This window comes from Pongo abelii, chromosome 14 (genome assembly GCF_028885655.2).
Source record: "Pongo abelii isolate AG06213 chromosome 14, NHGRI_mPonAbe1-v2.0_pri, whole genome shotgun sequence".
Classification (NCBI taxonomy): domain Eukaryota; kingdom Metazoa; phylum Chordata; class Mammalia; order Primates; family Hominidae; genus Pongo; species Pongo abelii.
Window position 1 is genome coordinate 56955131 of NC_071999.2, and position 13108 is coordinate 56968238.

At 40.6% G+C, this 13108-nt stretch overlaps 1 protein-coding gene and 1 long non-coding RNA gene across 6 annotated transcripts in view; both read right to left on the reverse strand.

Annotated features, from left to right (window-relative positions):
• The window catches only part of ATP7B (ATPase copper transporting beta), an 80730-nt gene that overhangs the window by 42950 nt on the left and 24672 nt on the right, over positions 1–13108 (reverse strand). The window lies entirely within an intron of this gene.
• Positions 2–12118, reverse strand: LOC129049535 (uncharacterized). 2 transcript variants are annotated; one of them, XR_008512690.2, is made up of 3 exons: positions 3662–12118; positions 2194–2396; positions 2–769 (listed from the first exon to the last, which is right to left on the reverse strand). It is a non-coding gene; the product is annotated as an uncharacterized LOC129049535 (long non-coding RNA). The 2 variants fall into 2 exon arrangements; XR_008512691.2 differs by lacking the exon at positions 3662–12118 and adding an exon at positions 3221–3653.

The following is a 13108-nucleotide window of genomic DNA, read 5'->3' on the forward strand; positions in this document are numbered from 1 at the left end:
TAAAACCAAATATTTTCTACAACATCCCAGCTTCTCTGGCACTGAGAAAATGGAAAACAATGCCACTGGTGTCAAAACATCCCAAGGGTAGAAGAACATAAAATACACAGAAAGCAAGCTAAAGGCAGCATCTACAAAATGAAAGAGCTCTGACATTCTTCTCTGACAGAAGCTAACTGTCTGTCCTCCTTAGTGAAATGTCATTTTCACACAACAGACGTGGAGGATTCTGAGGGAAAGACGGAAAGCACGACACGGCTTTACATACGGAATGCAGCACGGCCGGCCTGCAGCAGAGGCAGAGGGCACAGCGGCTCACAGTGGGAAGGCACAGGTATCCCAAAAGAGGTCCCCACCTCCGGCTGATACCTTCCCACAAAACTTAGTCCTTTCAGCTCAAACTTTGGGGGTCCTGCTGAAATACAAACCCCAGAATAGGCAACACCTTACTTCTATATCTCTTTCTAGGGGTGTCTGTCTGATTATCTTAGCAGAGGTTAAATGTGCTTAACACCCTTCAGGTACACGCTCCAAATGCAGACTTCCTAGGCCCGTAGGGTTGGAATCCAAAGGTACGCCACATGCCTGTGAAAAAGTTTTGGAGGTATAATCCCTGGGCGAGGTTTAATGAGCACCTGTGGCTGAGCCGAGGGGCAGGAAGGGAAAGGCTGGAAGAACAGGAAGTTGAGTTTCACAAGGAACTTCATAGTTCTGCCTGGGATTCAGTGTCACCACCCTCCTGGGTGTTCAGGAGAGCTGTAGTCATTACCTGAAATTTCAGGTACATCACTTAATTAAAGAACCTGTTTTCTTAACACAACACAGTCAAAGTGTTATTCCCTGGTTTCTACACAGGATGATGTAGTCTCAGTCATTCTATTAACAAGCAAAATCTTCCTTTCACAGGCTCCCAGCCTACAGCTGTCTTAACTAGATGTACTTTTTACACCAGAACTTCTATGTGCTTCAGAAATTTGGGAACAGGCCTTTATACATAATACATCATAAAAAAGCACATTTCTCTCTACTTGTACACAATCCTGCTTGTCTTCAGATGAATCTCCTTTACATGGAATGATCTCCTTTTTTCTGTGCATAAAATGCAGACCTTGCCAACTGGCTTTTCAGCAGCTTAACAACACAAATGTTTAAATAACTTCTAAAGTGCAGACTATATAAATGTTGATTTCTATATCCACAAAGGTTTGGGATTAATAATTACATAGAATTTTAAATATTCACTGTAGCATTTCCTAAGAGAAAAAAAGGAATAATTAAGCAATTTGGGGGACAGCAGTTCAAAAGATATTGCTGAATCCAGTAAATACATGAATGTTTAACGATGTTGTTTAAGGATGGTGATACATTCTGAGAAATGAGTCATCATTGTGACTTCATCATTGTGTGACCATCATAGAGTCACTTACACACACCTAGATGATGTAGCCCACTACACACCTGAATAGTACGGGATAGCCTGTTGCTCCTAGGCCACACACCTGTACAGCATGTTACTGTACTGAATACTGTAGGCAATTGTAACACAATGGTAAGTACTTGCATATCTAAACATATCTGAATGTAGAAAAGGTACAGTAAAAACATAATATAAAAGGTTAAAAAATGGGGCAGTTATGAATGGAGCTTGCAGGACTGGAAGTTGTTCTGGGTGAGTCAGTGAATGAGTGGTGAGTAGATGTGAAGACTTAGGATGCTGCACTACTGTCGATTTTATAAATACTGTCAACTTAGGCTACACTAAATTTATAAAAAATAGTTTTATTTCTTCAACAATAAATTAACATAGCCAGAAAGTGGCTCATTGTAATCTCAATGGTTTGGGAGGCCGAGGCAGGAGGACTGCTTGAGCCCAGGAGTTCAAGGTTACAGTGAGCTATGATTGGACCACTGTACTCTAGCCTGGGAGACAAAACAAGACCCTGTCTCTGAAAAAATAATAATAATTTATTAATTAACCTCGGCTTGCTGTAACTTTTTTATTTCATAAACGTTTAATTTTTTTTTTTTTTTTTACTTTCGACTCTTTTGTAATAACACTTAGCTTAAAGCACAAACACACTGGACAGCTGCATCAAATATCTTCTTTATATACTTATCCTATAAGCTTTTAAAAATTTTTTATTTTTAAACTGTTTAAGCATTTTTGTTAAAAACTAAGACACAAACACATACATTAGCCTCGGCCTACACATGGTCAGGATCATCAATGTAACTGTCTTCCATCTCTGCATCTTCTCCCACTGGAAGGTCTTCAGGGGCGATAACAGGCATGGAGCTGTCATCTCCTATAATAACAATGCCTTCTTCTGGATACCTCCTAGGACCTACCTGAGGCTACTTTACAGTTAACTTTTTCTAAGTAGAAGGAGTACACTCTAAAATAACAATAAAGAGTATAGTAAATACATAAACCAGTAACATAGTCATTTATTATCATTATCAAGTATTATGTACTGTACAGAATTGTATGTGCTCTATTTTTATATGACTGGCAGTACAGTAGGTTGGTTTACACCAGCTCACCAAAAATACATGAATAATGCATTACTATGACATTACAACAGCTGCGAGATCACTAGGCAATAGGAATTTTTCAGTTTCATTGTAATATCACAGGACCAGTGTCATATGTGCAGTCCATCATTGACTAAAACATCATTATGAGGCACATGACTGTATAATAAGGATGACACAGTTTAACAATATTAACAGACAACTGACTAGCCACCTCGGACACCTATCTGGAAACCTATATGTCAAAAGACATTTCAGGCAGATCAAAGATTAAGATGTAAAAAAGAAATAACAAAAACACTAGAAGAAAACACAGGAGAATATCTACAATAATCTCAAAGTGAGAAAAGCCTAAATATGACAAACAAACCAGAACAAAACCAAGAAAATCCAAAAGCTATAAAAGCTATAGTTAGTTTGACATAACTAAATACAATGAGGACAAAAATTACTAAAATGAAGTCGAAAGATAAAAAACTGGGGGAAAAAAGATTTGCTTCACATAGCATACATTAAGAGCTAATTTCTTTAATATACAGAGAGTTCCTCCAAAAAAGCAAAAGGCCAACAATCCAAACACAAAAGAAGACAGTTCATCAAAAAAGAAATGCATGTGGTTTTTAAAATATATGAGAAAATATTAAAAAGAAATGTAACATTCCAACCACACTGGCACAGTGCTCACCATTTGCTCCAGCGCACAGTCCTCCTACATTGCTAGTGGGAGTGTAATCTCTCTGGAGGGCAATTTGCAATACCTATTAAAATTACAAATTTACATACTCTTTTACCCAGCAACTCTACTTCTAAGAATTTACCCAATAAATATATTTGTTCATGTGCAAAAGGAAGCATGCCATGGAGATATTAAATGCTGCCAAAGATTAGAAACACCAATGTCCATCAATAAGAGGCTAGTTAATTATTGTACAGCCATAAATGGAATATTATTCAGCTCTTAAAATGAATGATGTGGCTCTGTATGTACTGAAATAAGCTGATATCTAATATACTGCGCAGCAACTAATATACTGCGCAGCAACAAAAGCAAGGCACAGAAAATATCATATATATAGTATGTGTTTGTTATCTGTTGCTACATGACAAACCAAATTTAGTAGCTTACTAGGAACAGCTCACAATTTTTCAATTCGGACAGGGCTTGGCAGGGAAAGCTTGTCTCTTCTCCACATAGCACCACTGGCGGTGGCCTGAATGGGGCTGGCAGTTCCAGTTCCAAGAAGATGGTTCATTCATCACATGGCTGCCACGTGGATGCTTGCTGCTGGCTAGGGGCTCAGCTGAGGCTGTTGGCAGGGACCCAGTTCTCTTCCATGTGGCTCCTCTTTATGACTAGGTGGGGCCCTCACAGCTGGGGGCTTCTGGGTACTGAGAGGGAGTGTCACAATAGCAAGCACTCCTCTAGAACACATTTCAAAGTGCAAGCTCTTATCAAGCCTCTGCTTGCATCACACTTGCTAACTCCCATTGGCCAAAACCAGTCACACGGTCAAGCACAGTCAATATGGGCAGGAATTACACCGAGCTTGAATACAAGGGTGTGTAGTTCACTGAGAGGGCTACAATTCTATCATGGTGCTAGCACTACCTGTGTGAAACAAGAGAATATCATACAAATGGATGCTTGTATAGGCATGGATTATCTCTGGGATAATGCAAAAGCTAGCACAGAATTTGAGGAAGATTAGGGAGCTGAAGGGGACCAGGTGGCTGGGATACAGAGAAGAATTACTTTCACTGTATAACCTACTGTACAATACACACATTACCAAAATCTAAAAATTAATTTAAAATTAAAATAACATGAGCACAAAGAAGACTCAGAACAGTGACTTGATTGTAGTTGGTGTTAATTAAATACGTTTAATTAAAAAAGAACCAAGGATAAAAGAAAAACTAAGAAGATATTCAAAGACATTCATTTTCATATAGTACCTTATCAGGCAAAAACCTCTTCCTCATAATAACAAAGACATAACCCTCAACCATCTAGTTTGTTGGAAAAACAAATCCCTCATGATAACCCAATTTACTCGCTCCAACTACAACTTAACAAACCCCAAACCACAACAGTGGCTCTTAATTTCTAGACTGTTGATTCTATGTTTCTGCCAAAAGGGTCTGCAGAAGTACTGAAAGCAATTTCCTATTATCAAACACTACTCAGAGGCCCCCATTTCTAGACAGGCAAGTTTTTAAGGCCAAGCAGTTACAGAAGACAAAGCCTTGCAAATAACATATCTCTACAAAACACTAGAGTATCTGTTGGTCTAGGAACAACCTCATTCAACAACTGGTAGTGTTTGGATAGTTTCAAGTGTAGACAAAGGGCATATGTACGCTTTTAATTCAGTTCTTCAATTAAGATGATCTTTGGGGGAAAAAACTCTCCTGATGAGTTTTAAAAAATAAGCACAGGTTTAGATTTAAGGGCTCATCAAAGAGTCACAGAAATGGAGAGCAGGCCAGGGTTCCACATGGGTATCCCAGAAAGCCTTGTGAAAGCACTGGTTTATTTAATTCCCACTAGATTCTGCACTCCTTGCGGACAGACATTTGGGACATTTTCTGCAGACCCAACACCAGGCTTTGGAATGACTTTTTCTAGCTTTTGAATTTTTGATAAACGATGGTAGACATCAGGATGAGAAAGGACTGGAAGCACAGGAGGCCACAGAAGGGAGTCCAAAAGTGAATTTCAATTCTCTGCTACCTCTCTAGGTACCCAAGTCACATGGAATTTGCTGAGAGTGCCAGGGCTTTTAAAATAAAATATAGGTTAAAAAAAATAACCATTGATTCACCAAGACGAAGCCAGAAAGAAAAACAAAATCTCTGGATAAGCCATTCTGATATGAAGAAATCAGAAACTGGGTGGCATGTTTTCATGAAGGGTTTCAAAGCCAATCTGATAGTGAAAAAGCAGAAACAACATGCCTTGTTAGAAAGTGGCTGTGATCACAAATCAAAAAATACTAACCCATGTACAAGTGAAGGACCGCTAGCCACTTCGGAGGTCTCTTGATCACTCTTGGATTCCCATCAACCTTAAATAGGATACCACTCAATCCCCTGCCGCCTATCCTCAAGAATTCTTTCACTTTGAAGGATGTATAACACCCATAACAACTTATGAGGCAAACATGTTATACATGCATGCAACTTTTCCAACACATCACCTCCCACCATACAACTTAATACATCTGAACTTTCATGGGATTCAAAATACAAAGAAGTCCGGATTCTTTCATACGCACACAGATCCAATAATAACAAATAATTAATGATTCTGAGTGTTATTTTATGAGGATGGCATTTTATATCCCTCGTGCTTAGGACAATTCTAGAAGGAGATATTATCACCATTTCACCATTGAAACTGACTCAGAAGCTTATCCAAGAGCACAAATCAACGTTAAGTAACAGAGCTGGGATTTAAATGCCGCTGAGAAATCCAGGAGGCTCTGTATTTTTTAAAAACAACTTTTAGAGTAATCTTTTCTTTTTAGCCACGTTAATTATAGGAAGAGATTACAATGCAGAAAAGTGAAATGAAAATAAACAGCCATACCTGCAAGCAGCAAGCCAGGCTAACACACAAGAGAGCTGAGCTGCCTGAGCCCTGGCTTCACCCACTAGTATCTGTCACCTCAGAAAAACTACAGCAGAATATCCACACTCGCTCCACTTTCCTCAATATCTCTAATCAAGGCAACCACACTTACAGGAGAAGGCTGGACACAAGTCAGAGGAGACAACAGCTCTGGACCATGTACATCCTGAATATCTGGAATGAGTACTGCCTTGCTCGGCCTTATCTAAGAATTCTCTGGAAGTCAGAGGAGACAACAGCTCTGGACCATGTACATCCTGAATATCTGGAATGAGTACTGCCTTGCTCGGCCTTATCTAAGAATTCTCTGGAAGTCAGAGGAGACAACAGCTCTGGACCATGTACATCCTGAATATCTGGAATGAGTACTGCCTTGCTCGGCCTTATCTAAGAATTCTCTGGAAGTCAGAGGAGACAACAGCTCTGGACCATGTACATCCTGAATATCTGGAATGAGTACTGCCTTGCTCGGCCTTATCTAAGAATTCTCTGGATGCCACAAATTCACAGAGGAGGGCACAGGTCAAAAATAATGCCTGACTCAAGAAAGGATCTCACCCAAACAATCCCAGGCATCCAGGCCAGTGGGGGTTGGTCTCTAAAACCCCCACTAAGGAAGAATCAATGTCCCATATTAACCTCTATGAACATTAAGTATACAGGGGGATATACTTAAATATCGGTAGAGAAAATTCAGTTTATCTTTGGGTGAGTTATGAAATACTGATTTTTTAAAATATCTGTACATATTTCCCAATTTTTCAAACTTAAATTAAAAAAACAAGTGTTACTTTCATAAGTAGAAAATAAATGTGATTTTTCCATTTGTCTAAGGCAAGCCTGTCCAACCCATGGCCTGCAAGCCACATGCAGCCCAGGACAGCTTTGAATGCGGCCCAACACAAATTCATAAACTTTCTTAAAACATAATGAGATTTTTTGTGTGTGATTTTTTTTTTCTTTAGCTCATCATCTATTACTAGTGTTAGTGTATTTTATGTGTGGCCCAAGACACATTCTTCTTCTAATGTGGCCCAGGGAAGCCAAAAGATTGGACACCCCTGCTCTAAGGCAAGGAAGAAAATGTTTTGTTAAACCATTCTAATTTGGGCAACAATATTATTAACTGTGATAAAGATAACAACAATGATGAATTGATGACACTTTTGTACACTGCTTTATAGTTCAAGGAGCATTTTCACATATATTTGTTTAAATATCTGTCTTTCCTACTTCTGAATTTCTTGAGGGTATGTCTGAGAGTTTTAAGTATGAATTCCAGCATTATCTGAGCAAATCCAGGCCTCAGTTTCCTTTAGGTATAAAGGTTTGTGTTTTGGATAGTTTTAAGCATAGACACAGGGCATATGTATGCTTTTCATTCAGTTCTTCAATTAAGATGATCTTTAGGGGAAAAAAGTCTCCTGATGAGTTTTAAAAAACAAACACAGGTTTAGATACAAGAGAGCTCCAGCTGGCACCTGGTGGGAGTAATAACAATGCCCATCCTACAGTTGTATAGGAAGGCTTGAGAGCTAAGCGGCCTTAAAAGATTAACATCAGCTTCTGGCAAGATGGCCGAATAGGAACAGCTCCAGTCTGCTGCTCCCAGCGAGATCAATGCAGAAGGAGGGTGATTTCTGCATTTCCAACTGAGGTACCCAGCTCATCTCACTGGGACTGGTTAGACAGCAGGTGCAGCCCATGGAGGGCAAGCCAAAGCAGGGTGGTGCGTTGCCTCACACAGGAAGCACAAGTGGTTAGTGAACCCCCTCCACTAGCCAAGGGAAGCCATGAGGGGCTGTGCCATGAGGAACGGTGCACTCTGCTCCAGGCAGTACGCTTTTCCCATGGTCTTCACAACCCACAGACCAGGAGATTCCCTCGGGTGCCTACACCACGGGTTTCAAGAACAAAACTGGACGGCCGTTTGGGCAGACACCGAGCTAGCTGCAGGAGTTTTTTTTTCATACCCCAGTGGCGCCTGGAATGCCAGCAAGACAAAACTGTTCACTCCCCTGGAAAGGAGGCTGAAGCTGGGGAGCCAAGCGGTCTAGCTCAGCGGATCCCACCCCCACAGAGCCCAGCAAGCTAAGATCCACTGGTTTGAAATTCTTGCTGCCAGCACAACAGTCTGAAGTCGACCTGGGATGCTCAAGCTTGGTCGGGGGAGGGGCATCCACCATTACTGAGGCTTGAGCAGGCGGTTTTCCCCTCACGGCGTAAACAAAGCCACAGCGAAATGCCAACTGGTTGGAGCCCTCCCCAGCTCAGCAAAGCTACTGTAGCCAGACTGCCTCTCTAGATTTCTCTTCTCTGGGCAGGGCATCTCTGAAAAAAAGGCAGCAGCCCCAGTCAGGGGCTTATAGATAAAACCGCCATCTCCCTGGGACAGAGCACCTGGGGGAGAGGGTGGCTGTGGGTGCAGCTTCAGCAGTCTTAAAGGTCCCCACCTGCCAGCTCTGAAGAGAGCAGTGGATCTCCCAGCACAGCACTCGAGCTCTACTAAGGGTCAGACTGCCTCCTCAAGTGGGTCCCTGACCCCTGTGTCTCCTGACTAGGAGACACCTCCCAGCAGGGGCCAAAAGATACCTCATACAAGAGAGCTCTGGCTGGCATCTGGTGGGTGCCCCTCTAGGATGATGCTTCCAGGAAGGAACAGGCAGCAATCTTTGCTGTTCTGTAGCCTCTGCTGGTGATACTCAGGCAAACAGGGTCTAGAGTGGACCTCCAGCAAACTCTAGCAGACCTGCAGCAGAGGGGCCTGACTGTTAGAAGGAAAACTAACAAACAGAAAGGAATAGCATCAATATCAACAAAAAGGACATCCATTCAGAAACCCCATCCGAAGGTCACCAACATCAAAAAGCAAAGGTAGATAAACCCATGAAGATAGGGAGAAACCAGCACAAAAAGCCTGAAAATTCCAAAAACCAGAATGCCTCTTCTCCTCCAAAGGATCACAACTCCCTCACCAGCAAGGGAACAAAACTGGACGGAGAATGAGTTTGACAAATTGGCAGAAGTAGGCTTCAGAAGGTGGGTAATAAAAAACTCCACCAAGCTAAAGTAGCATGTTCTAACCCAAGGCAAGGAAGCTAAGAACCTTGAAAAAGGGTTAGAGGAATTGCTAACTAGAATAATCAGTTTAGAGAAGAACATAAATGACCTAATGAAGCTGAAAAACACAGCACAAGAACTTCGTGAAGCATACACAAGTATCAATAGCCGAATCGATCAAGCGGAAGAAAGAATATCAGAGACTGAAGATCAACTTAACGAAATAAAGCATGAAGACAAGATTAGAGAAAAAAGAATGAAAAGGAATAAACAAAGCCTCCAAGAAATATGGGACTATGTGAAAAGACCAAACCTATGTTTGATTAGTGTACCTGAAAGTGACAGGGAGAATGGAACCAAGTTGGAAAACACTCTGCAGGATATTATCCAGGAGAACTTCCCCAGCCTAGCAAGACAGGTCAACATTCAAATTCAGGAAATACAGAGAACACAACAAAGATACTCCTCAAGAAGAGCAACCCCAAGACACATAATCGTCAGATTCACCAAGGTTGAAATGAAGGAAAAAATGTTAAGGGCAGCCAGAGAGAAAGGTCAGGTTACCCACAAAGGGAAGCTCATAAGACTTAACAGCGGATCTCTCTGCAGAAACCCTACAAGCCAGAAGAGAATAGGGGCCAATATTCAACATTCTTAAAGAAAAGAACTTTCAACCCAGAATATCATATCCAGCCAAACTAAGCTTCATAAGTGAAGGAGAAATAAAATCCTTTACAGACAAGCAACTGCTGAGAGATTTTGTCAGCACCAGGCCTGCCTTATAAGAGTTCCTGAAGGAAGCACTAAACATGGAAAGGAACAACTGGTACCAGCCACTGCAAAAACATACCAAATTGTAAAGACCATAGACACTATGAAGAAACTGCATCAACTAACAGGCAAAATAACCCACTAGCATCATAATGACAGGATCAAATTCACACATAACAATACTAACCTTAAACATAAACAGGCTAAATGCCCCAATTAAAAGACACAGACTGGCAAACTGGATAGAGTCAAGACTCATTGATGTGCTGTATTCGGGAGACCCATCTCATGTGCAAACACACACATAGGCTCAAAATAAAGGAATGGAGGAAGATTTACCAAGCAAACGGAAAGCAAAAAAAAGTAGGGGTTGGTATCCTAATCTCTGATAAAACAGACTTTAAACCAAAAAGATCAAAAGGGACAAAGAAGGGCCTTACATAATGGTAAAGGGATCAATGCAACAAGAAGAGCTAACTATCCTAAATACATCTGCACCCAATACAGGAACACCCAGATTCATAAAGCAAGTTCTTAGAGACCTACAAAAAGACTTAGACTCCCACACAATAATAGTGGGAGACTTTAACACCCCACTGTCAATATTAGACAGATCAATGAGGCAGAAAATTAACAAGAATATTCAGGGCTTGAACTCAGCTCTGGACCAAACAGACTTAACAGACATCTACAGAACTCTCCACCCCAAATCAACAGAATATACATTCTTCTCAGCACCACATCGCACTTATTCCAAAACTGACCACATAATTGGAGGTGAAACACTCCTCAGCAAATGTAAAAGAACAGAAATCATAACAAACAGTCTCTCAAATCACAGCGCAATCAAATTAGAACTCAGGATTAAGAAACTCACTCAAAACTGCAAAACTACATGGAAACTGAACAACCTGCTCCTGAATGACTACTGGGTAAATAACGAAATTAAGGCAGAAATAAATAAGTTCTCTGAAGCCAATGAGAACAAAGACATAACATGCCAGAATCTCTGGGACACAGCTAAAGCACTGTTTAGAGAGAAATTTCTAGGACTAAATGCCCACAAAAAGCAGGATAGCTCTAAAATCAACACCCTAACATCACAATTAAAAGAACCAGAGAAGCAAGTGCAAACAAATTCAAAAGCTAGCAGAAGACAAGAAATAACTAAGATCAGAACAGAACTGAAGGAGACAGACACACGAAAAACCCTTCAAAAAAATCAATGAATCCAGGAGCCGGTTTTTTGCAAAGATCAACAAAACAGATAGACCACTAGCCAGACTAATAAAGAAGAAAAGAGAGAAGAATCAAATAGATGCAACAAAAAATGATAAAGGAGATATCACCACCAATCCCACAGAAATACAAACTACCATCAGAGGATACTATAAACACCTCTAAGCAAATGAACTAGAAAACCTAGAAGAAATGGATAAATTCATGGACACATACATCCTCCAAAGTCTAAACCAGGAAGAAGTCGAATCCCTGAATAGACAAATAACAAGTTCTGAAATTGAGGGAGTAATTAATAGCCTACCAACCAAAAAAAGTCCAGGACCAGATGGATACACAGCTGAATTCTACCGGAGGTACAAAGAGAAGCTGGTACCATTCCTTCTGAAATTATTCCAATAACAGAAAAAGAGGGACTCCTCCCTAACTCATTTTATGAGACCAGCATCATCCTGACACCAAAACCTGGCAGACACACAACAAAAAAAGAAAATTTCAGGCCAATAGCCCTGATGAACATCGATGCAAAAAACCTCGATAAAATACTGGCAAACTGAATCCGGCAGCACATCAAAAAGCTTATCCACCACGATTAAGTTGGCTTCATCCCTGGGATGCAAGGCTGGTTCGACACACACAAATCAATAAACGTAATCCATTACATAAACAGAACCAATGACAAAAACCACATGATTATCTCAACAGATGCAGAGAAGGCCTTCAACAAAATTCAACACCCCTTCATGCTAAAAACTCTCAATAAACTAGGTACTGATGGAATGTATCTCAAAATAATAACAGCTATTTATGACAAACCCAGAGCCAATATCATAGTGAATGGGCAAAAACTGGAAGCATTCCCTTTGAAAACTGGCACAAGACAAGGATGCCCTCTCTCACCACTCCTATTCAACATAGTATTGGAAGTTCTGGCCAGGGCAATCAGGCAAGAGAAAGAAATAAAGGGTATTCGAATAGGAAAAGAGGAAGTCAAATTGTCTCTGTTTGCAGATGACATGATTGTTTATTTAGAAAACCCCATCATCTCAGCCCAAAATCTCCGTAAGCTGATAAGCAATTTCAGCAGTCTCAGGATACAAAATCAATTTGCAAAAATCACAAGCATTCCTATACACCAATAACAGAGAGCCAAATCATGAGTGAACTCCCATTCACAATTGCTACAAAGAGAATAAAATACCTAGGAATACAACTTGCAAAGGATGTGAAGGACCTCTTCAAGGAGAACTACAAACCACTGCTCAAGGAAATAAGAGAGGACACAAACAAATGGAAACACATTCCATGCTCATGCATAGGAAGAATCAATATCGTGAAAATGGCCATACTGCCCAAAGTAATTTATAGATTCAATGCTATCCCCATCAAACTACCACTGACTTTCTTCACAGAATTAGAAAAAACTACTTTAAATTTCATATGGAACCAAAAAAGAGCCCACATAGCCAAGACAATCCTAAGCAAAAAGAACAAAGCTGGAGGCATCACACTACCTAACTTCAAACTATACTACAAGGCTACAGTAACCAAAACAGCACGGTACTGGTACCAAAACAGAGATATAGACCAATGGAACAGAACAGAGGCCTCAGGAATAACACCACACATCTACAACCATCTGATCTTTGACAAACCTGACAAAAGCAATGGGGAAAGGATTCCCTATTTAATAAATGGTCTTGGGAAAACTGGCTAGCCATATGCAGAAAACTGAAACTGGACCCCTTCCTTACACCTTACACAAAAATTAACTCAAGATGGATTAAAACTAAAACGTAAGACCTAAAAACATAAAAACCCTAGAAGAAAATCTAGGCAGTACCATTCAGGACATAGACATGGTCAACG